The following is a 22,580-nucleotide window of genomic DNA, read 5'->3' as shown; positions in this document are numbered from 1 at the left end:
TGTAAAATTACTTAAACTAGATTGTAGATCTAGTTCAACTCTAGTGTAAAATTATTTGAACTTGCTTGTAGAGCTAGGTCAACTCTAGTGTAAAATATATTGAACTAGCTTGCAGAGCTAGTTCAACTCTAGTGTAATATTATTTGAACAAGCTAGTTCAACTCTAGTGTATAATTATTTGTACTAGGTGATAGAGCTAGTTCAACTCTAGTGTATAATTATTTGTAGTAGGTGATAGAGCTAGTTCAACTCTAGTGTAAAATTATTTGAACTAGCTTGTAGAGCTAGTTCAACTCTAGTGTAAAATTATTTGTACTAGGTTATAGAGCTAGTTCCACTCTAATGTAAAATTATTTGAACTAGCTGGTAGAGCTAGTACAACTCTAGTGTAAAATTATTTGTACTAGGTTATAGAGCTAGTTCAACTCTAGTGTATAATTATTTGTACTAGGTGATAGAGCTAGTTCAACTCTAGTGTCAAAAGATTTGTACTAGGTTATAGAGCTAGTTCAACTCCGTTGTAAAACTATTTGAACTAGCGTGTCGAGCTAAGTCAACTCTAGTGTAAAATTATTTGAACTAGCTTGTAGAGCTAGTTCAACTCTACTGTAAAATTATTTGTACTAGGTTACAGAGCTAGTTCAACTCTAGGGTAAAATGATTTGAACTAGCTTGTAGAGCTAGTTTAACTCTAGTGTAAAGTTATTTCAACTAGAGCTAGTTCGACTCTAGTGTAATATTATTTGAACTAGCTTGTAGATATAGCTCAACTCCACTGTAAAATTATTTATACTAGGTTATATAGCTAGTTTAACTCTAGTGTAAAATTAATTGAACTAGATTGTAGATCTAGTTCAACTCTATTGTAAAATTATTTGAACTTGCTTGTAGAGCTAGGTCAACTCTAGTGTAAAATTATTTGAACTAGCTAGTTCAACTCGAGTGTATAATTATTTGTACTAGGTGATAGAGCTAGTTCAACTCTAGTGTCAAATTATTTGTACTAGGTTATAGATCTTGTTCAACTCTACTATAAAACTATTTGAACTAGCCTGTAGAGCTAAGTCAACTCTAGTGTAAAATTATTTGAACAAACTTGTAGAGCTAGTTCAACACAAGTGTAAAATTACTTGTACTAGGTTATGGAGCTAGTTCAACTCTAGTGTATAATTATTTGTAGTAGGTGATAGAGCTAGTTCAACTCTAGTGTATAATTATTTGTAGTAGGTGATAGAGCTAGTTCAACTCTAGTGTAAAATTATTTGAACTAGCTTGTAGAGCTAGTTCAACTCTAGTGTAAAATTATTTGTACTAGGTTATAGAGCTAGTTCAACTCCAATGTAAAATTATTTGAACTAGCTGGTAGAGCTAGTACAACTCTAGTGTAAAATTATTTGTACTAGGTTATAGAGCTAGTTCAACTCTAGTGTATAATTATTTGTACTAGGTGATAGAGCTAGTTCAACTCTAGTGTCAAATTATTTGTACTAGGTTATAGAGCTGGTTCAACTCTATTGTAAAACTATTTGAACTAGCGTGTCGAGCTAAGTCAACTCTAGTGTAAAATTATTTGAACTAGCTTGTAGAGCTAGTTCAACTCTAGTGTAAAATTATTTGTACTAGGTTACAGAGCTAGTTCAACTCTAGGGTAAAATGATTTGAACTAGCTTGTAGAGCTAGTTTAACTCTAGTGTAAAGTTATTTCAACTAGAGCTAGTTCGACTCTAGTGTAATATTATTTGAACTAGCTTGTAGATATAGCTCAACTCCATTGTAAAATTATTTATACTAGGTTATATAGCTAGTTTAACTCTAGTGTAAAATTACTTGAACTAGATTGTAGATCTAGTTCAACTCTATTGTAAAATTATTTGAACTTGCTTGTAGAGCTAGGTCAACTCTAGTGTAAAATTATTTGAACTAGCTTGCAGAGCTAGTTCAACTCCAGTGTAATATTATTTGAACTAGCTAGTTCAACTCTAGTGTATAATTATTTGTACTAGGTGATAGAGCTAGTTCAACTCTAGTGTTAAATTATTTGTACTAGGTTATAGATCTTGTTCAACTCTACTATAAAACTATTTGAACTAGCCTGTAGAGCTAAGTCAACTCTAGTGTAAAATTATTTGAACTAGCTTGTAGAGCTAGTTCAACTCTAGTGTAAAATTATTTGTACTAGGTTATAGATCTAGTTCAACTCTAGTGTAAAAGGTTTTGAATTAGCTTGATGAGCTAGCTCAACTCTAGTGTAAAGTTATTTGAACTAGCATGTAGAGCTAGTTCGACTCTAGTGTAAAATTATTTGAACTAGCTTGTAGAGCTAGTTCAACTCTAGTGTAATATTATTTGTACTAAGTTATAGAGCTATTTCAACTCTAGTGTAAAATTATTTGAACTAGCTAGCTTGTAGAGCTAGTTCAACTCTAGTGTAAAATTATTCGAATTAGCTTGTAGCACTAGTTCAACACTAGTGTAAAATTATTTGTACTAGCATGTGGAGCTAGTTCAACTCTAGTGTAAAATTATCTGTACTAGGTTATAGAGCTAGTTCAACTCTAGTGTAAAATTATTTGTGCTAGACTGTAGAGCTAGTTCAACTCTAGTGTAAGATTATTTGAACTAGCTTGTAGAGCTAGTTGAACTATAGTGTAAGATAATTTGTACTAGGTTATAGAGCTGGTTCTACTCTAGTGTAAAATTATTTGAACTAGCTTGTAGAGCTGGTTCAACTGTAGTGTAAAATTATTTGTACTATGTTATAGAGCTAGTTCAACTCTAGTGTAAAATTATTTGAACTAGCTTGTAGAGCTAGTTCAACTCTAGTGTAAAATTATTTGTACTAGGTTATAGAGCTAGTTCAACTCTAGTGCATAATTATTTGTACTAGGTTATAGAGCTAGTTCAAATCTAGTGTAAAATTATTTGTACTAGGTGATAGAGCTAGTTCAACTCTAGTGTAAAATTATTTGAACTAGGTTATAGAGCTAGTTCAACTCTATTGTAAAACTATTTGAACTAGCCTCTAGAGCTAGGTCAACTCTATTGTAAAATTATTTGAACTAGCTTGTAGAGCCAGTTCAACTCTAGGGTAAAATGATTTGAACTAGCTTCTAGAGCTAGTTTAACTCTAGTGCAAAGTTACTTCAACTAGAGCTAGTTTGACTCTAGTGTAATATTATTTGAACTAGCTTGTAGATATAGCTCAACTCCACAGTAAAATTATTTATACTAGGTTATAGAGCTAGTTTAACTCTAGTGTAAAATTACTTGAACTAGATTGTAGATCTAGTTCAACTCTAGTGTAAAATTATTTGAACTTGCTTGTAGAGCTAGGTCAACTCTAGTGTAAAATTATTTGAACTAGCATGTAGAGCTAGTTCGACTCTAGTGTGAAATTATTTGTACTAGGATATAGAGCTATTTCAGCTAGAGAGTAAAATTATTTTAACTAGCTTGTAGAGCCAGTTCAACTGTTGTGTAAAATTATTTGAACTAGCTTGTAGAGCTAGTTCAACTCTAGTGTAATATTATTTGTACTAGGTTATAGAGCTAGTTCAACTCTAGTGTAAAATTATTTGTACTAGCATGTGGAGCTAGTTCAACTCTAGTGTAAAATTATTTTTACTAGCTTATAGAGCTAGTTCAACTCTAGTGTAAAATTATTTGTACTAGACTGTAGAGCTAGTTCAACTTTAGTGTAAGTTTATTTGAACTAGCTTGTAGAGCTAGGTGAACTCTAGTGTAAGATAATTTGTACTAGGTTATAGAGCTGGTTCTACTCTAGTGTAAAATTGTTTGAACAAACTTGTAGAGCTAGTTCAACACAAGTGTAAAATTACTTATACTAGGTTATGGAGCTAGTTCAACTCTAGTGTATAATTATTTGTAGTAGGTGATAGAGCTAGTTCAACTCTAGTCTAAAATTATTTGAACTAGCTTGCAGAGCTAGTTCAACTCTAGTGTAAAATTATTTGAACTAGCTTGTAGAGCTAGTTCAACTCTAGTGTAAAATTATTTGTACTAGGTTATAGAGCTAGTTCAACTCTAATGTAAAATAATTTGAACTAGCTGGTAGAGCTAGTACAACTCTAGTGTAAAATTATTTATACTAGGTTATAGAGGTAGTTCAACTATAGTGTATAATTATTTGTACTAGGTGATAGAGCTAGTTCAACTCCAGTGTCAAATTATTTGTACTAGGTTATAGAGCTAGTTCAACTCTATTGTAAAACTATTTGAACTAGCATGTAGAGCTGAGTCAACTCTAGTGTAAAATTATATGAACTAGCTTGTAGAGCTAGTTCAACTCTAGTGTAAAAATATTTTTACTAGGTTACAGAGGTAGTTCAACTCTAGGGTAAAATGATTTGAACTAGCTTGTAGAGCTAGTTTAACTCTAGTGTAAAGTTATTTCAACTAGAGCTAGTTCGACTCTAGTGTAATATTATTTGAACTAGCTTGTAGATATAGCTCAACTCCACTGTAAAATTATTTATACTAGGTTATAGAGCTAGTTTAACTCTAGTGTAAAATTACTTGAACTAGATTGTAGATCTAGTTCAACTCTATTGTAAAATTATTTGAAGTTGCTTGTAGAGCTAGGTCAACTCTAGTGTAAAATTATTTGAACTAGCTTGCAGAGCTAGTTCAACTCTAGTGTAAAATTATTTGTATTAGGTTATAGAGCTATTTCAACTCTAGTGTAAAATTGTTTGTACTAGGTTATAGAGCTAGTTCAACTCTAGTGTAAGATTATTTGTACTAGGTTATAGAGCGGGTTCTACTCTAGTGTAAAATTATTTGAACTAGCTTGTAGAGCTAGTTCAACTGTAGTGCAAAATTATTTGAACTAACTTGCAGAGCTAGTTCAACACAAGTGTAAAATTATTTGTACTAGGTTATAGAGCTAGTTCAACTCTAGTGTATAATTATTTGTACTAGGTGATAGAGCTAGTTCAACTCTAGTGTAAAATTATTTCAAGCTAGTTCAACTCTACTGTAAAATTATTTGAACTAGCTTGTAGAGCTAGTTCAACTCTAGTGTAAAATTATTTGTACTAGGTTATAGAGCTAGTTTAACTCTAGTGTAAAATTATTTGTACTAGGTTATAGAGCTAGTTCAACTCTATTATATAATTATTTGTACTAGGTGATAGAGCTAGTTCAACTCTAGTGTCAAATTATTTGTACTAGGTTATAGAGCTAGTTCAACTCTATTGTAAAACTATTTCAACTAGCTTGTAGAGCTAGGTCAACTCTAGTGTAAAATTATTTGAACTAGCTTGTAGATATAGTTCAACTCCACTGTAAAAATTATTTATACTAGGTTATAGAGCTAGTTTAACTCTAGTGTAAAATTACTTGAACTAGATTGTAGATCTAGTTCAACTCTAGTGTAAAATTATTTGAACTTGCATGTAGAGCTAGGTCAACTCTAGTGTAAAATTATTTGTTGCAGAGCTAGTTCAACTCTAGTGTAATATTATTTGAACTAGCTAGTTCAACTCTAGTGTATAATTATTTGTACTAGGTGATAGAGCTAGTTCAACTCTAGTGTCAAATTATTTGTACTAGGTTATAGATCTTGTTCAACTCTACTATAAAACTATTCGAACTAGCTTGTAGAGCTAAGTCAACTCTAGTGTAAAATTATTTGAACTAGCTTGTAGAGCTAGTTCAACTCTAGTGTAAAATTATTTGTACTAGGTTATAGAGCTAGTTCAACTCTAGTGTAAAATGTTTTGAATTAGCTTGTAGAGCTAGCTCAATTTTTGTGTAAAGTTATCTGAACTAGCATGTAGAGCTAGTTCGACTCTAGTGTAAATTTATTTGAATTAGCTTGTAGAGCTAGTTCAACTCTAGTGTAATATTATTTGTACTAGGTTATAGAGCTAGTTCAACTCTAGTGTAAAATTATTTGAACTAGCTAGCTTGTAGAGCTAGTTCAACTCTAGTGTAAAATTATTCGAATTAGCTTGTTGCACTAGTTCAACACTAGAGTAAAATTATTTGTACTAGCATGTGGAGCTAGTTCAACTCTAGTGTAAAATTATCTGTACTAGGTTATAGAGCTAGTTCAACTCTAGTGTAAAATTATTTGTACTAGACTGTAGAGCTAGTTCAACTCTAGTGTAAGATTATTTGAACTAGCTTGTAGAGCTAGTTGAACTCTAGTGTAACATAATTTGTACTAGGTTATAGAGCTGGTTCTACTCTAGTGTAAAATTATTTGAACTAGCTTGTAGAGCTAGTTCAACTGTAGTGTAAAACTATTTGTACTAGGTTATAGAGCTAGTTCAACTCTGGTTTCAAATTATTTGTACTAGGTTATAGAGCTGGTTCTACTCTAATGTAAAATTATTCGAACTAGCTGGTAGAGCTAGTACAACTCTAGTGTAAAATTATTTGTACTAGGTTATAGAGCTAGTTCAACTCTAGTGTATAATTATTTGTACTAGGTGATTGAGCTAGTTCAACTCTGGTTTCAAATTATTTGTACTAGGTTATAGAGCTAGTTCAACTCTATTGTAAAACTATTTGAACTAGCGTGTAGAGCTAAGTCAACTCTAGTGTAATATTATTTGAACTAGCTAGTAGAGCTAGTTCAACTCTAGTGTAAAATTATTTGTACTAGGTTACAGAGCTAGTTCAACTCTAGGGTAAAATGATTTGAACTAGCTTGTAGAGCTAGTTTAACTCAAGTGTAAAGTTATTTAAACTAGAGCTAGTTCGACTCTAGTGTAATATTATTTGAAGTAGCTTGTAGATATAGCTCAACTCCACTGTAAAATTATTTATACTAGGTTATAGAGCTAGTTTAACTCTAGTGTAAAATTACTAGAACTAGATTGTAGATCTACTTCAACTCTATTGTAAAATTATTTGAACTTGCTTGTAGAGCTAGGTCAACTCTAGTGTAAAATTATTTGAACTAGCTTGCAGAGCTAGTTCAACTCTAGTGTAATATTATTTGAACTAGCTAGTTCAACTCTAGTGTATAATTATTAGTACTAGGTGATAGAGCTAGTTCAACTCTAGTGTCAAATTATTTAAACTAGCTTGTAGAGCTAGTTCAACTCTAGTGTAAAATTATTTGAACTAGCTTGTAGAGCTAGTTCAACTCTAGTGTAAAATTATTTGTACTAGGTTATAGAGCTAGTTCAACTCTAATGTAAAATTATTTGAACTAGCTGGTAGAGCTAGTACAACTCTAGTGTAAAATTATTTGTACTAGGTTATAGAGCTAGTTCAACTCTAGTGTATAATTATTTGTACTAGGTGATAGAGCTAGTTCAACTCTAGTGTCAAATTATTTGTACTAGGTTATAGAGCTAGTTCAACTCTATTGTAAAACTATTTGAACTAGCGTGTAGAGCTAAGTTAACTCTAGTGTAAAATTATTTGAACTAGCTAGTAGAGCTAGTTCAACTCTAGTGTAAAATTATTTGTACTAGGTTACAGAGCTAGTTAAACTCTAGGGTAAAATGATTTGAACTAGCTTGTAGAGCTAGTTTAACTCCAGTGTAAAGTTATTTCAACTAGAGCTAGTTCGACTCTAGTGTAATATTATTTGAAGTAGCTAGTAGATATAGCTCAACTCCACTGTAAAATTATTTATACTAGGTTATAGAGCTAGTTTAACTCTAGTGTAAAATTACTTGAACTAGATTGTAGATCTAGTTCAACTCTATTTTAAAATTATTTGAACTTGCTTGTAGAGCTAGGTCAACTCTAGTGTAAAATTATTTGAACTAGCTTGCAGAGCTAGTTCAACTCTAGTGTAATATTATTTGAACTAGCTAGTTCAACTCTAGTGTATAATTATTTGTACTAGGTGATAGAGCTAGTTAGACTCTAGTGTCAAATTATTTAAACTAGCTTGTAGAGCTAGTTCAACTCTAGTGTAAAATTATTTGAACTAGCTTGTAGAGCTAGTTCAACTCTAGTGTAAAATTATTTGTACTAGGTTATAGAGCTAGTTCAACTCTAATGTAAAATTATTTGAACTAGCTGGTAGAGCTAGTACAACTCTAGTGTAAAATTATTTGTACTAGGTTATAGAGCTAGTTCAACTCTAGTGTATAATTATTTGTACTAGGTGATAGAGCTAGTTCAACTCTAGTGTCAAATTATTTGTACTAGGTTATAGAGCTAGTTCAACTCTATTATAAAACTATTTGAACTAGCGTGTAGAGCTAAGTCAACTCTAGTGTAAAATTATTTGAACTAACTAGTAGAGCTAGTTCAACTCTAGTGTAAAATTATTTGTACTAGGTTACAGAGCTAGTTAAACTCTAGGGTAAAATGATTTGAACTAGCTTGTAGAGCTAGTTTAACTCCAGTGTAAAGTTATTTCAACTAGAGCTAGTTCGACTCTAGTGTAATATTATTTGAAGTAGCTAGTAGATATAGCTCAACTGCACTGTAAAATTATTTATACTAGGTTATAGAGCTAGTTTAACTCTAGTGTAAAATTACTTGAACTAGATTGTAGATCTAGTTCAACTCTATTTTAAAATTATTTGAACTTGCTTGTAGAGCTAGGTCAACTCTAGTGTAAAATTATTTGAACTAGCTTGCAGAGCTAGTTCAACTCTAGTGTAATATTATTTGAACTAGCTAGTTCAACTCTAGTGTATAATTATTTGTACTAGGTGATAGAGCTAGTTCAACTCTAGTGTCACATTTTTTAAACTAGCTTGTAGAGCTAGTTCAACTCTAGTGTAAAATTATTTGAACTAGCTTGTAGAGCTAGTTCAACTCTAGTGTAAAATTATTTGTACTAGGTTATAGAGCTAGTTCAACTCTAATGTAAAATTATTTGAACTAGCTGGTAGAGCTAGTTCAACTCTAGTGTAAAATTATTTGTACTAGGTTATAGAGCTAGTTCAACTCTAGTGTATAATTATTTGTAGTAGGTGATAGAGCTAGTTCAACTCTAGTGTCAAATTATTTGTACTAGGTTATAGAGCTAGTTCAACTCTATTGTAAAACTATTTGAACTAGCGTGTAGAGCTAAGTCAACTCTAGTGTAAAATTATTTGAACTAGCTTGTAGAGCTAGTTCAACTCTAGTGTAAAATTATTTGTACTAGGTTACAGAGCTAGTTAAACTCTAGGGTAAAATGATTTAACTAGCTTGTAGAGCTAGTTTAACTCCAGTGTAAAGTTATTTCAACTAGAGCTAGTTCGACTCTAGTGTAATATTATTTGAAGTAGCTTGTAGATATAGCTCAACTCCACTGTAAAATTATTTATACTAGGTTATAGAGCTAGTTTAACTCTAGTGTAAAATTACTTGAACTAGATTGTAGATCTAGTTCAACTCTATTGTAAAATTATTTGAACTTGCTTGTAGAGCTAGGTGAACTCTAGTGTAAAATTATTTGAACTAGCTTGCAGAGATAGTTCAACTCTAGTGTAATACTATTTGAACTAGCTAGTTCAACTCTAGTGTATAATTATTTGTACTAGGTGATAGAGCTAGTTAAACTCTAGTCTCAAATTATTTGTACTAGGTTATAGATCTAGTTCAACTCTACTGTAAAACTATTTGAACTAGCCTGTAGAACTAAGTCAACTCCAGTGTAAAATTATTTGAACTAGCTTGTAGAGCTAGTTCAACTCTAGTGTAAAATGATTTGAATTAGCTTGTAGAGCTAGTTCAACTCTAGTGTAAAGTTATTTGAACTAGCATGTAGAGCTAGTTCGACTCTAGTGTAAAATTATTTGAACTATATTGTAGAGCTAGTTCAACTCTAGTGTAATATTATTTGTACTAGGTTATAGAGCTAGTTCAACTCTAGTGTAAAATTATTTGAACTAGCTTGTAGAGCTAGTTCAACTCTAGTGTAAAATTATTCGAATTAGCTTATAGCGCTAGTTCAACACTAGTGTAAAATTATTTGAACTAGCAGGTAGAGCTATTTCGACTCTAGTGTAAAATTATTTGAACTAGCTTGTAGAGCTAGTTCAACTTGAGTGTAATATTATTTGTACTAGGTTATAGAGCTAGTTCAACTCTAGTGTAAAAGTATTTGAACTAGCTTATAGAGCTAGTTCAACTCTAGTGTAATATTATTTGTACTAGGTTATAGAGCTACTTCAACTCTAGTGTAAAATTATTTGAACTATATTGTAGAGCTAGTTCACCTCTAGTGTAATATTATTTGTACTAGGTTATAGAGTTGGTTCAACTCTAGTGTAAAATTATTTGAAATAGCTTGTAGAGCTAGTTCAACTCTAGTGTGAAATTATTCGAATTAGCTTATAGCGCTAGTTCAACACTAGTGTAAAATTATTTGTACTAGCATGTGGAGCTAGTTCAACTCTAGTGTAAAATTATTTGAACTAGGTTATAGAGCTAGTTCAACTCTATTGTAAAATTATTTGTACTATACTGTAGAGCTAGTTCAACTCTAGTGTAAGATTATTTGAACTAGCTTGTAGAGCTAGTTGAACTATAGTGTAAGATAATTTGTACTAGGTTATAGAGCTGGTTCTACTCTAGTATAAAATTATTTGAAATAGCTTGTAGAGCCAGTTCAACTCTAGTGTAAAATTATTTTGTACTAGGTTACAGAGCTAGTTCAACTCTAGGGTAAAATGATTTGAACTAGCTTCTAGAGCTAGTTTAACTCTAGTGCAAAGTTATTTCAACTAGAGCTAGTTCGACTCTAGTGTAATATTATTTGAACTAGCTTGTAGATATAGCTCAACTCCATTGTAAATTATTTATACTAGGTTATAGAGCTAGTTTAACTCTAGTATAAAATTACTTGAACTAGATTGTAGATCTAGTTCAACTCTAGTGTAAAATTATTTAAACTTGCTTCTAGAGCTAGGTCAACTCTAGTGTAAAATTATTTGAACTAGCTTGCAGAGCTAGTTCAACTCTAGTGTAATATTATTTGAACTAGCTAGTTCAACTCTAGTGTATAATTATTTGTACTAGGTGATAGAGCTAGTTCAACTCTAGTGTCAAATTATTTGTACTAGGTTATAGATCTAGTTCAACTCTACTGTAAACTATTTGAACTATCCTGTAGAGCTAAGTCAACTCTATTGTAAAATTATTTGAACTAGCTTGTAGAGCTAGTTCAACTCTAGTGTAAAGTTATTTGAACTAGCAAGTAGAGCTAGTTCGACTCTAGTGTAAAATTATTTGAACTAGCTTGTAGAGCTAGTTCAACTTGAGTGTAATATTATTTGTAATAGGTTATAGAGCTAGTTCAACTCTAATGTAATATTATTTGTACTAGGTTATAGAGCTACTTCAACTCTAGTGTAAAATTATTTGTACTAGGATATAGAGCTAGTTCAACTCAAGTGTAAAATTATTTTTACTAGATTGTAGAGCCAGTTCAACCGTTGTGTAAAATTATTTGAACTAGCTTGTAGAGCTAGTTCAACTCTAGTGTAATATTATTTGTACTAGGTTATAGAGCTAGTTCAACTCTAGTGTAAAATTATTTGAACTAGCTTGTAGAGCTAGTTCAACTCTAGTGTAAAATTATTCGAATTAGCTTGTAGCGCTAGTTCAACACTAGTGTAAAATTATTTGTACTAGCATGTGGAGCTAGTTCAACTCTAGTGTAAAATTATTTTTACTAGGTTATAGACCTAGTTCAACTCTAGTGTAAAATTATTTGAACTAGCTTGTAGAGCTAGTTCAATCTAGTGTAAAATTGTTTGAATTAGCTTGTAGAGCTAGTTCAACACTAGTGTAAAATAATTTGTACTAGCATGTGGAGCTAGTTCAACTCTAGTGTAAAATTATTTGTACTAGGTTATAGAGCTAGTTCAACTCTAGTGTAAAATTATTTGTACTAGACTGTAGAGCTAGTTCAACTCTAGAGTACGATTATTTGAACTAGCTTGTAGAGCTAGTTCAACTGTAGTGTAAAATTATTTGAACTAACTTGTAGAGCTAGTTCAACACAAGTGTAAAATTATTTGTACGAGGTTATGGAGCTAGTTTAACTCTAGTGTAAAATTATTTGTACTAGACTATAGAGCTAGTTCAACTATAGCGTAAAATTATTTTAACTAGCTTGTAGAGCTAGTTCTACTCTAGTGTAAAATTATTTCAACTAGCTTGTAGAGCTAGTTCAACTCTAGTTTAAAATTATTTGTACTAGGTTATAGAGCTAGTTCAACTCTGAGGTATAATTATTTGTACTAGGTGATAGAGCTAGTTCAACTCTAGTGTCAAATTATTTGTACTAGGTTATAGAGCTAGTTCAACTCTATTGTAAAACTAGTTGAACTAGCGTGTAGAGCTAGGTCAACTCTAGTCTAAAATTAATTGAACTAGCTTGTAGAGCTAGTTCAACTCTAGTGTAAAATTATTTGTACTAGGTTACAAAGCTAGTTCAACTCTAGGGTAAAATGATTTGAACTAGCTTGTAGAGCCAGTTTAACACTAGTGTAAAGCTATTTTAACTAGAGCTAGTTCGACTCTAGTGTAAAATTATTTGAACTAGCTTGTAGATATAGTTCAACTCCGCTGTAAAATTATTTATATTAGGTTATAGAGCTAGTTTAACTCTAGTGTAAAATTACTTGAACTAGATTGTAGATCTAGTTCAACTCTAGTGTAAAATTATTTGAACTTGCTTGTAGAGCTAGGTCAACTCTAGTGTAAAATTATTTGAACTAGCTTGCAGAGCTAGTTCGACTCTAGTGTATAAATATTTGTACTAGGTGATAGGGCTAGTTCAACTCTAGTGTCAAAATTTTGTTCTAGGTTATAAATCTAGTTCAACTCTAATGTAAAACTATTTGAACTAGCCTGTATTGCTAGGTCAACTCTAGTGTAAAGTTATTTGAACTAGCATGTAGAGGTAGTTCGACTCTAGTGTAAAATTATTTGAACTAGCTTGTAGAGCTAGTTCAACTCCAGTGTAATATTATTTGTACTAGGTTATAGAGCTAGTTCAACTCTAGTGTAAAATTATTTGAACTAGCTTGTAGAGCTAGTTCAACTCTAGTGTAAAATTGTTTGAATTAGCTTGTAGAGCTAGTTCAACACTAGTGTAAAATTATTTGTACTAGCACGTGGAGCTAGTTCAACTCTAGTGTAAAATTATTTGTACTAGGTTATAGAGCTAGTTCAACTCTAGTGTAAAATTATTTGTACTAGACTGTAGAGCTAGTTCAACTCTAGAGTAAGATTATTTGAACTAGCTTGTAGAGCTAGTTCAACTGTAGTGTAAAATTATTTGAACTAACTTTAAGAGCTAGTTCAACACAAGTGTAAAATTATTTGTACTAGGTTATGGAGCTAGTTCAACTCTAGTGTAAAATTATTTGTACTAGACTGTAGAGCTAGTTCAACTATAGCGTAAAATAATTTTAACTAGCTTGTAGAGCTAGTTCTACTCTAGTGTAAAATTATTTCAACTAGCTTGTAGATCTAGTTCAACTCTAGTGTAAAATTATTTGTACTAGGTTATACAGCTAGTTCAACTCTAGTGTATAATTATTTGTACTAGGTGATAGCTAGTTCAACTCTAGTGTCAAATTATTTGTACTAGGTTATAGAGCTAGTTCAACTCTATTGTTAAACTATTTGAACTAGCGTGTGGAGCTAGGTCAACTTTAGTGTAAAATTATTTGAACTAGCTTGTAGAACTAGTTCAACTCTAGTGTAAAATTATTTGTACTAGGTTATAGAGCTAGTTCAACTCTAGGGTAAAATGATTTGAACTAGCTTGTAGAGCTAGTTCAACTCTAGTGTAAAGTTATTTGAACTAGCATGTAGAGGAAGTTCGACTCTAGTGTAAAATTATTTGAACTAGCTTGTAGAGCTAGTTCAACTCCAGTGTAATATTATTTGTACTAGGTTATAGAGCTAGTTCAACTCTAGTGTAAAATTATTTGAACTAGCTTGTAGAGCTAGTTCAACTCTAGTGTAAAATTGTTTGAATTAGCTTGTAGAGCTAGTTCAACACTAGTGTAAAATTATTTGTACTAGCATGTGGAGCTAGTTCAACTCTAGTGTAAAATTATTTGTACTAGGTTATAGAGCTAGTTCAACTCTAGTGTAAAATTATTTGTACTAGACTGTAGAGCTAGTTCAACTCTAGAGTAAGACTATTCGAACTAGCTTGTACAGCTAGTTCAACTGTAGTGGAAAATTATTTGAACTAACTTGTAGAGCTAGTTCAACACAAGTGTAAAATTATTTATACTAGGTTATGGAGCTAGTTCAACTCTAGTGTAAAATTATTTGTAGTAGACTGTAGAGCTAGTTCAACTATAGCGTAAAATAATTTTAACTAGCTTGTAGAGCTAGTTCTACTCTAGTGTAAAATTATTTCAACTAGCTTGTAGATCTAGTTCAACTCTAGTGTAAAATTATTTGTACTAGGTTATACAGCTAGTTCAACTCTAGTGTATAATTATTTGTACTAGGTGATAGCTAGTTCAACTCTAGTGTCAAATTATTTGTACTAGGTTATAGAGCTAGTTCAACTCTATTGTTAAACTATTTGAACTAGCGTGTGGAGCTAGGTCAACTTTAGTGTAAAATTATTTGAACTAGCTTGTAGAACTAGTTCAACTCTAGTGTAAAATTATTTGTACTAGGTTATAGAGCTAGTTCAACTCTAGGGTAAAATGATTTGAACTAGCTTGTAGAGATAGTTCAACTCTAGTGTAAAGTTATTTGAACTAGCATGTAGAGGAAGTTCGACTCTAGTGTAAAATTATTTGAACTAGCTTGTAGAGCTAGTTCAACTCCAGTGTAATATTATTTGTACTAGGTTATAGAGCTAGTTCAACTCTAGTGTAAAATTATTTGAACTAGCTTGTAGAGCTAGTTCAACTCTAGTGTAAAATTGTTTGAATTAGCTTGTAGAGCTAGTTCAACACTAGTGTAAAATTATTTGTACTAGCATGTGGAGCTAGTTCAACTCTAGTGTAAAATTATTTGTACTAGGTTATAGAGCTAGTTCAACTCTAGTGTAAAATTATTTGTACTAGACTGTAGAGCTAGTTCAACTCTAGAGTAAGACTATTCGAACTAGCTTGTACAGCTAGTTCAACTGTAGTGGAAAATTATTTGAACTAACTTGTAGAGCTAGTTCAACACAAGTGTAAAATTATTTGTACTAGGTTATGGAGCTAGTTCAACTCTAGTGTAAAATTATTTGTACTAGACTGTAGAGCTAGTTCAACTATAGCGTAAAATAATTTTAACTAGCTTGTAGAGCTAGTTCTACTCTAGTGTAAAATTATTTCAACTAGCTTGTAGAGCTAGTTCAACTCTAGTGTAAAATTATTTGTACTAGGTTATAGAGCTAGTTCAACTCTAGTGTATAATTATTTGTACTAGGTGATATCTAGTTCGACTCTAGTGTAAAATTATTTGAACTAGCTTGTAGAGCTAGTTCAACTCCAGTGTAATATTATTTGTACTAGGTTATAGAGCTAGTTCAACTCTAGTGTAAAATTATTTGAACTAGCTTGTAGAGCTAGTTCAACTCTAGTGTAAAATTGTTTGAATTAGCTTGTAGAGCTAGTTCAACACTAGTGTAAAATTATTTGTACTAGCATGTGGAGCTAGTTCAACTCTAGTGTAAAATTATTTGTACTAGGTTATAGAGCTAGTTCAACTCTAGTGTAAAATTATTTGTACTAGACTGTAGAGCTAGTTCAACTCTAGAGTAAGACTATTCGAACTAGCTTGTACAGCTAGTTCAACTGTAGTGGAAAATTATTTGAACTAACTTGTAGAGCTAGTTCAACACAAGTGTAAAATTATTTGTACTAGGTTATGGAGCTAGTTCATCTCTAGTGTAAAATTATTTGTACTAGACCGTAGAGCTAGTTCAACTATAGCGTAAAATAATTTTAACTAGCTTGTAGAGCTAGTTCTACTCTAGTGTAAAATTATTTCAACTAGCTTGTAGAGCTAGTTCAACTCTAGTGTAAAATTATTTGTACTAAGTTATAGAGCTAGTTCAACTCTAGTGTATAATTATTTGTACTAGGTGATATCTAGTTCAACTCTAGTGTCAAATTATTTGTACTAGGTTATAGAGCTAGTTCAACTCTATTGTTGAACTATTTGAACTAGCGTGTAGAGCTAGGTCAACTTTAGTGTAAAATTATTTGAACTAGCTTGTAGAACTAGTTCAACTCTAGTGTAAAATTATTTGTACTAGGTTACAGAGCTAGTTCAACTCTAGGGTAAAATGATTTGAACTAGCTTGTAGAGCTAGTTTAACTCAAGTATAAATTTATTTTAACTAGAGCTAGTTCGACTCTAGTGTAAAATTATTTGAACTAGCTTGTAGATATAGTTCAACTCCAGTATAAAATTATTTATACTAGGTTATAGAGCTAGTTTAACTCTAGTGTAAAATTACTTGAACTAAATTGTAGATCTACTTCAACTCTAGTGTAAAATTATTTGAACTTGCTTGTAGAGCTAGGTCAACTCTAGTGTAAAATTATTTGAACTCGCTTGCGGAGCTAGTTCAACTCTAGTGTAATATTATTTGAACTAGCTAGTTCAACTCTAGTGTATAATTATTTGTACTAGGTGATAGAGCTAGTTCAACTCTAGTGTCAAATTATTTGTACTGGGTTATAGATCTAGTTCAACTCTACTGTAAAGCTAGTTCAACACTAGTGTAAAATTATTTGTACTAGGTTATCGAGCTAGTTCAACTCTAGCGTAAAATTATTTGTACTAGACTGTAGAGCTAGTTCAACTCTAGAGTAAGATTATTTGAACTAGCTTGTTGAGCTAGTTCAACTGTAGTGTAAAATTATTTGAACTAACTTGTAGAGCTAGTTCAACACAAGTGTAAAATTATTTGTGTAAAATTATTTGTACTAGACTGTAGAGCTAGTTCAACTATAGCGTAAAATTATTTTAACTAGCTTGTCGACCTAGTTCTACTCTAGTGTAAAATTATTTCAACTAGCTTGTAGAGCTAGTTCAACTCTAGTGTAAAATTATTGTACTAGGTTATAGAGCTAGTTCAACTCTAGTGTATAATTATTTGTACTAGGTGATAGAGCTAGTTCAACTCTAGTGTCAAATTATTTGTACTAGGTTATAGAGCTAGTTCAACTCTATTGTAAAGCTATTTGAACTAGCGTGTAGACCTAGGTCAACTCTAGTGTATTTGAACTAGCTTGTAGAACTAGTTCAACTCTAGTGTAAAATTATTTGTGCTAGGTTACAGAGCTAGTTCAACTCTAGGGTAAAATGATTTGAACTAGCTTGTAGAGCTAGTTTAACTCAAGTGTAAAGTTATTTTAACTAGAGCTAGTTCGACTCTAGTGTCAAATGATTTGAACTAGCTTGTAGATATAGTTCAACTCCACTGTAAAATTATTTATACTAGGTTATAGAGCTAGTTTAACTCTAGTGTAAAATTACATGAACTAAATTGTAGATCTAGTTCAACTCTAGTGTAAAATTATTTGAACTTGCTTGTAGAGCTAGGTCAACTCTAGTGTAAAATTATTTGAACTAGCTTGCAGCGCTAGTTCAACTCTAGTGTAATATTATTTGAACTAGCTAGTTCAACTCTAGTGTATAATTATTTGTACTAGGTGATAGAGCTAGTTTAACTCAAGTGTAAAGTTATTTTAACTAGAGCTAGTTCGACTCTAGTGTCAAATTATTTGAACTAGCTTGTAGATATAGTTCAACTCCACTGTAAAATTATTTATACTAGGTTATAGAGCTAGTTTAACTCTAGTGTAAAATTACATGAACTAAATTGTAGATCTAGTTCAACTCTAGTGTAAAATTATTTGAACTTGCTTGTAGAGCTAGGTCAACTCTAGTGTAAAATTATTTGAACTAGCTTGCAGCGCTAGTTCAACTCTAGTGTAATATTATTTGAACTAGCTAGTTCAACTCTAGTGTATAATTATTTGTACTAGGTGATAGAGCTAGTTCAACTCTAGTGTCAAATTATTTGTACTAGGTTATAGATCTAGTTCAACTCTACTGTAGAACTATTTCAACTAGCCTGTAGAGCAAGGTCAACTCTAGAGTAAAATTATTTGACCTAGCTTGTAGAGCTAGTTCAACTCTAGTGTAAAGTTATTTGAACTAGCATGTAGAGGTAGTTCGACTCTAGTGTAAAATTTTGAACTAGCTTGTAGAGCTAGTTCAACTCCAGTTTAATATTATTTGTAATAGGTTATAGAGCTAGTTCAACTCTAGTGTAAAATTATTTGAACTAGCTTGTAGAGCTAGTTCAACTCTAGTGTAAAATTATTTGAATTAGCTTGAAGAGCTAGTTCAACACTAGTGTAAAAAAATTTTACTAGTATGTGGAGCTAGTTCAACTCTAGTGTAAAATTATTTGTACTAGGTTATAGAGCTAGTTCAACTCTAGTATATAATTATTTGTACTAGGTGATAGAGCTAGTTCAACTCTAGTGTCAAATTATTTGTACTAGGTTATAGAGCTAGTTCAACTCTATTTTAAAACTATTTGAACTATCCTGTAGAGCTAGGTCAACTCTAGTGTAAAATTATTTGAACTAGCTTGTAGAACAAGTTCAACTCTAGTGTAAAATTATATGTACTAGGTTACAGAGCTAGTTCAACTCTAGGGTAAAATGATTTGAACTAGCTTATAGAGCTAGTTTAACTCAAGTGTAAAGTTATTTTAACTAGAGCTAGTTCGACTCTAGTGTAAAATTATTTGAACTAGCTTGTAGATATAGTTCAACTCTAGTGTAAAATTATTTATACTAGGTTATAGAGCTAGTTTAACTCTAATGTAAAATTACTTGAACTAAATTGTAGATCTAGTTCAACTCTAGTGTAAAATTATTTGAACTAGCTTGTAGAGCTAGTTCAACTCTAGTGTAAAATTGTTTGAATTAGCTTGCAGAGCTAGTTCAACACCAGTGTAAATTTTTTTTACTAGTATGTGCAGCTAGTTCAACTCTAGTGTAAAATTATTTGTACTAGGTTATAGAGCTAGTTCAACTCTAGTGTAAAATTATTTGTACTAGACTGTAGAGCTAGTTCAACTCTAGACTAAGATTATTTGAACTAGCTTGTAGACCTAGTTCAACACAAGTGTAAAATTATTTGTACTAGGTTATGGAGCTAGTTCAACTCTAGTGTAAAATTATATGTACTAGTCTATAGAGCTAGTTCAACTATAGCGTAAAATTATTTTAACTAGCTTGTAGAGCTAGTTCTACTCTAGTGTAATATTATTTCAACTAGCTTGTATAGCTAGTTCAACACTAGTATAAAATTATTTGTACTAGGTTATAGAGCTAGTTCTACTCTAGTGTAAAATTATCTGAACTTGCTTGTAGAGCTAGGTCAACTCTGGTGTAAAATTATTTGACCTAGCTTGTAGAGCTAGTTCAACTCTAGTGTAAAGTTATTTGAACTAGCATGTAGAGGTAGTTCGACTCTAGTGTAAAATTTTGAACTAGCTTGTAGAGCTAGTTCAACTCCTGTTTAATATTATTTGTAATAGGTTATAGAGCTAGTTCAACTCTAGTGTAAAATTATTTGAACTAGCTTGTAGAGCTAGTTCAACTCTAGTGTAAAATTGTTTGAATTAGCTTGAAGAGCTAGTTCAACACTAGTGTAAAATTTTTTTACTAGTATGTGGAGCTAGTTCAACTCTAGTGTAAAATTATTTGTACTAGGTTATAGAGCTAGTTCAACTCTAGTGTAAAATTATTTGTACTAGACTGTAGAGCTAGTTCAACTCTAGACTAAGATTATTTGAACTAGCTTGTAGACCTAGTTCAACACAAGTGTAAAATTATTTGTACTAGGTTATGGAGCTAGTTCAACTCTAGTGTAAAATTATATGTACTAGTCTGTAGAGCTAGTTCAACTATAGGTAAAATTATTTTAACTAGCTTGTAGAGCTAGTTCTACTCTAGTGTAATATTATTTCAACTAGCTTGTATAGCTAGTTCAACACTAGTATAAAATTATTTGTACTGGGTTATAGAGCTAGTTCTACTCTAGTGTAAAATTATCTGAACTTGCTTGTAGAGCTAGGTCAACTCTGGTGTAAAATTATTTGAACTAGCTTGTAGAGCTAGTTCAACTCTAGTTTAATATTATTTGAACTAGCTTGTAGAGCTAGTTCAACTATAGTGTAAAATTATTCGAACTAACTTGTAGAGCTAGTTCAACACAAGTGTAAAATTATTTGTACTAGGTTATGGAGCTAGTTCAACTCTAGTGTAAAATTATTTGTACTAGTCTAGTCTATAGAGCTAGTTCAACTATAGCATAAAATTGTTTTAACTAGCTTGTAGAGCTAGTTCTACTCTAGTGTAATATTATTTCAACTAGCTTGTATAGCTAGTTCAACTCTAGTATAAAATTATTTGTACTAGGTTATAGAGCTAGTTCAACTCTAGTGTAAAATTATTTGAACTTGCTTGTAGAGCTAGGTCAACTCTAGTGTAAAATTATTTGAACTAGCTTGCAGAGCTAGTTCAACTCTAGTGTAATATTATTTGAACTAGCTAGTTCAACTCTAGTGTATAAATATTTGTACTAGGTGATAGAGCTAGTTCAACTGTAGTGTCAAATTATTTGTACTAGGTCATAGATCTAGTTCAACTCTACTGTAAAACTATTTGAACTAGCCTGTAGAGCTAGGTCAACTCTAGAGTAAAATTATTTGAACTAGCTTGTAGAGCTAGTTCAACTCTAGTGTAAAGTTATTTGAACTAGCATGTAGAGGTAGTTCGACTCTAGTGTAAAATTATTTGAACTAGCTTGTAGAGCTAGTTCAACTCCAGTGTAATACTATTTGTACTAGGTTATAGAGCTAGTTCAACTCTAGTGTAAAATTATTTGAACTAGTTTATAGAGCTAGTTCAACTCTAGTGTAAAATTATTTGTACTAGTATGTGGAGCTAGTTCAACTCTAGTGTAAAATTATTTGTACTAGGTTATAGAGCTAGTTCAACTCTAGTGTAAAATTATTTGTACTAGACTATAGAGCTAGTTCAACTCTAGAGTAAGATTATTTGAACTAGCTTGTACAGCTAGTTCAACTATAGTGTAAAATTATTTGAATTAACTTGTAGGGCTAGTTCAACACAAGTGTAAAATTATTTGTACTAGGTTATGGAGCTAGTTCTACTCTAGTGTAATATTATTTGAACTAGCTAGTTCAACTCTAGTGTATAAATATTTGTACTAGGTGATAGAGCTAGTTCAACTCTAGTGTCAAATTATTTGTACTAGGTTATAGATATAGTTCAACTCTACTGTAAAACTATTTGAACTAGCCTGTAGAGCTAGGTCAACTCTAGAGTAAAATTATTTGAACTAGCTTGTAGAGCTACTTCAACTCTAGTGTAAAGTTATTTGAACTAGCATGTAGAGGTAGTTCGACTCTAGTGTAAAATTATTTGAACTAGCTTGTAGAGCTAGTTCAACTCCAGTGTAATATTATTTGTACTAGGTTATATAGCTAGTTCAATTCTAGTGTAAAATTATTTGAACTAGCTTGTAGAGCTAGTTCAACTCTAGTGTAAAATTGTTTGAATTAGCTTGTAGAGCTAGTTCAACACTAGTGTAAAATTATTTGTACTAGCATGTGGAGCTAGTTCAACTCTAGTGTAAAATTATTTGTACTAGGTTATAGAGCTAATTCAACTCTAGTGTAAAATTATTTGTACTAGACTTTAGAGCTAGTTCAACTCTAGAGTAAGATTATTTGAACGAGCTTGTAGAACTAGTTCAACTGTAGTGTAAAATTATTTAAACTAACTTGTAGAGCTAGTTCAACACAAGTGTAAAATTATTTGTACTAGGTTATGGAGCTAGTTCAACTCTAGTGTAAAACTATTTGTACTAGACTGTAGAGCTAGTTCAACTATAGCGTAAAATTATTTTAACTAGCTTGTAGAGCTAGTTCTACTCTACTGTAAAATTATTTCAACTAGCTTGTAGAGATAGTTCAACTCTAGTGTAAAATTATTTGTACTAGGTTATAGAGCTAGTTCAACTCTAGTATATAATTATTTGTACTAGGTGATAGAGCTAGTTCAACTCTAGTGTCAAATTATTTGTACTAGGTTATAGAGCTAGTTCAACTCTATTGTGAAACTATTTGAACTATCCTGTAGAGCTAGGTCAACTCTAGTGTAAAATTATTTGAACTAGCTTGTAGAACAAGTTCAACTCTAGTGTAAAATTATTTGTACTAGGTTACAGAGCTAGTTCAACTCTACGGTAAAATGATTTGAACTAGCTTATAGATCTAGTTTAACTCAAGTGTAAAGTTATTTTAACTAGAGCTAGTTCGACTCTAGTGTAAAATTATTTGAACTAGCTTGTAGATATAGTTCAACTCTAGTGTAAAATTATTTATACTAGGTTATAGAGCTAGTTTAACTCTAATGTAAAATTACTTGAACTAAATTGTAGATCTAGTTCAACTCTAGTGTAAAATTATTTGAACTTGCTTGTAGAGCTAGGTCAACTCTAGTGTAAAATTATTTGAACTAGCTTGCAGAGCTAGTTCAACTCTAGTGTAATATTATTTGAACTAGCTAGTTCAACTCTAGTGTATAATTATTTGTACTAGGTGA

Source organism: Triticum aestivum, chromosome 5A, assembly GCF_018294505.1.
Source record: "Triticum aestivum cultivar Chinese Spring chromosome 5A, IWGSC CS RefSeq v2.1, whole genome shotgun sequence".
Classification (NCBI taxonomy): Eukaryota; Viridiplantae; Streptophyta; class Magnoliopsida; order Poales; family Poaceae; genus Triticum; species Triticum aestivum.
This window is presented reverse-complemented; position numbering follows the sequence as displayed.